Source organism: Echinops telfairi, unplaced genomic scaffold (genome assembly GCF_000313985.2).
Source record: "Echinops telfairi isolate 266 unplaced genomic scaffold, ASM31398v2 ScPeMD7_7400;HRSCAF=8409, whole genome shotgun sequence".
In the NCBI taxonomy this organism is placed as follows: Eukaryota; Metazoa; Chordata; class Mammalia; order Afrosoricida; family Tenrecidae; genus Echinops; species Echinops telfairi.
Genome location: NW_022111300.1, coordinates 33889700 through 33893273, shown reverse-complemented (window position 1 = coordinate 33893273; position 3574 = coordinate 33889700).

The window sequence follows — 3574 nt, the reverse complement described above, 5'->3', positions numbered from 1 at the left end:
GCTGCCGAGGAACGATAACGTGAAGCCCTCGTAGACTCCCACGTGGGCATTTAATTGAATACAAAGCCCCTGATCATAAGATAGGTTTAGTGTCTAAAAACAAGAAATTATACCTGCCAGTGGAACTTGGACCCTTTGCTTTCCATCACGCCGGTTGCGAGGTGTATCCTGCTAAAGTTCTGGGGAGTGGGAATAGGTGCACATTATAGAATGTAGCTGTCATATTTTGTCTGCCCTTTGGCTTCCTCGGCCAGAGCACATCATCGTTTCATCAAGGATGATTTCAAAGGAGGGGTGAGGACTGCCAAGTAGATGAGATCAGCAAGGGCCAACACTTGCAAGAGGTTTGTGGTGATGCGGTTGTGGCATAGGGCTGTGTCTGCTTGAGGGTGATTGCTTTTAAGATGGGAGGATCTTGAGTGTGTTTTAAACGTTAGTGGAGTGTAAGGTGGAAGGCTTGTAGTTGGTGAAACTAATGTTTAAGGTCAGATGCAGAGGGAGGCCAGGAAATTTACCGGTGTGGCCCTGAAGTTCACAGCACGACACAATGCAGGGGCCCGCTGGAATCTCAGGAGATGGTTAGCTAGGTTTGGGGGTGCCTTAGTAATCGAGGGCTGCTCTGTCGAATACAAGGTGAGGACCCTTGCAGGAAGACTTTCTCTCTGTTAGCTTCTGAGGAAGACTATTTCTATTCTTCATCTCTGTAATTACGCTCCTTTCACTATCTGGGAACTTAGTGTCCCCTGGGGATCGCTGTGTCTTGGCATCCATCGTCCTCTGGGTCTAGGAATTCCCAATACAAGGCTCCTGGGCCCAAAGGACACATGGACCTACCTTCTGCTACTTTATTAACATCTTAGAGGGGGTGGTTGACAACCACAGTGTGGTAATCCATCTTGGCATGAGGCACTCCCTTTTGATTTAAACTGCCTCCCTGCCCTCGACAGACCTTGAGTCTCTGGAGATGTCTCTGGACTCTGACTGCCCAATTAGCAAGAAATGTAAACTAACCTGATAATAGACCTTGAATTACTACCTGCAGCTGTGCTGTCCACCCAGCTCCCCTCTACCCTGTTGGCTTGATAAGAATGTCACTGCTGGAATATCCCTCCCCTTAAGCCAGCCACCACTTTAAACTACAGCATGCTGTACTCTGTCCTGGGTCCAGGGAGTTTTCAGGGTGATAACGCCCTTTCGAGCCCAGTTTTTAATAAGGCTTTAATTATTCATAAGTGGTGTGGATTGACCGCCCAGTACAACAACCGGATAATTACATGGATTCACAAACCGTAGGATCATGGCATAAGACTGGTGATCATGTTGACATAGTTGAGGCTGGGACACCATGCAACCCACGAAAGTGGGTATACAGGGATGTGTTCCTGTGAATATTTCTGCAGGCTCCCGGGTGTCGGACCTGCCCCTCGCTGTTGGATAGCTGGGCTGGGGTGGACCCCACAGCTGCAGGTAGTAATTCAAGGTCTAACAGAAGAGTTTACATTTCTTGCTATTCTACTAGGGTGGGTGCAGAATGGCCCAGGGGTATGAGAATCCTTTTAGGACCCAAACAGCTGTTCTAGAAGGGGCACTGACCAGTGGTGGCCAGGGCTTCAAGACTGGGTCAGGATAGCATTTGTGAAATCACGCAGTGGAAAAGGGTAAAACATGGAGTGGGAGAGGCAGGAAGGGCCAATCAAGAGCACTTGTAGACTAACATTCAACTTGATGACGCATCTCTTCAGGCATGTGTTGGGTGGTAAGGGCGTTGAAAGAGTTATCAGATGTGGTCACTTCTGGAAGGGGGGAGAGGTCAGGAATTGAAGTCGCAGGAGGGCACAGATGGCTTAGAACAGCGGCTCTGGTGGAAAAGCAGAAAGCGGATGAACTAGAGCCAAACAGCTGGACACCACAGGTTGACAGTGATGCCTCTCTCTCTGGGGACTTTCGCACAGTGGAAGTTGTGTAAACTGCCAGTGGCTCGATCTGTTGTTGTCCAGGTTTGGGGTCTTGTCACGCAGCTGCGGCAGAATGAGAGGAATGCGTCTTGAGGATGCGCCGCCCTCACGGAAACTGGCAGCTCCCACGGGCCTTGGGTTCTTCTTGCTGAAGCCGAAATATGCCACCGCTGCCAAGTGCCAAGGAATTGGTTTGCACTGACTTCGCGTCACCTGCTGCATTCGATACCCTACTGTGCTCTTTGCTTCCAGCGCACGTTCTCCAGGAACAGCACTCCCCGCAGGACGGGACGCAGGGAAAGCCTTGCAGGTGGCACATTCCATTGCACCCATTTGACAAGACCCCAAACCAGGGGGAGGGGAATGTCCTTGAGTTCAGGAGAAGCCATCCCCACCCCTTTCTTCCGGCTGCCTCCAGCCAAGGTTGTGTTGTCAGCACTTGCCCTTTTTTTTAAAAATCATTTTACTGGGGGCTCGTACAATTCTTATCACAATCCATCCATCCATCCATTTGTTGCCCTCATCATTCTCAAAACATTTGCCTTCTACTTTAGCCCTTAATATCGGCTGCTCACTTTCCCCCTCCTTCCCTACTTCCCCCTCCCACATGAACCCTTCATAATTCATAAATTATTATTGTTTTGTCATATGTTACACCGTCCGACTCCCCCCCCCCTCAGCACTTGTCCTTTCTTGGGGCCTCTTTACTTGTGTATCAGTCGGAAGTGAGCGGGGTGTTGTTCTGGGGAAATAGAGATAAACGAAACTGCTGCCATGAGAGCTAGAGAATGGCAGGGTCACCCCTGGTGTTGGAATATGGAGTGGGCATCCTTGATGGACCTCAGTCAAACTGGACACCAAGAGCCTCGTGGGAACGTCTTGTCACACCCAGTCCTGGGCCGGTCCTGGCAGCACCACAAAGCAAACATCTTAATGATCAGAGTCCGGTTTTTCTTTTCTCTATAAAAAAATGCCTTCCTTTTGAAAACCAAAAAAATGATTTGAAATCTCACCAGCTAGCTTTGGGTCCTGGTGAGGTAGTCGATACACATTTGGCCGATCACCTCAAGGGTCAGCGGTCAAAAGATGAGGCTTTCTACTCCGATAAAAAGATGCCATCAATGAAGAGCTGATACCAAGGGCTCAAGCAGAAAGCAAATGTTTTGAGAATGATGATGGCAACAAATGTACAAAAGTGCTTGACACAATAGATGGATGGATTGTGATAAAAGTTTCACTAGCCCCCAATACAATTTTTTTTTTAAGTTTCAGTCTCGGAAACCCACGGGCCCAGTTCTACTCTGTCCTGTGGGGTCGCCATCAGGAGGCATTGACTGATGGCAGTGAATTAAGTTGAGCTCTGGGCCCTTGGTGATGTTTCAGCATCATTTCTGACATCTTTTTTTCTGAGCAAACCAGGCTGGTAGATCGATGACCACTTATGAAGAATGACAGTTCCGATTACTTTCAAACACAAGAAAACATTCAGCTGTCAGGGTGTTTGCTTTTTTTCAATGAAAAGGCCCTTCAGCCAGTGTGAGCTAATAGCCATGTCCAAGGGCACGGAGTCTCAGAGCAGCCAAGGCTGTTCTTATTTATTTTTTATCATTTTATTAGGG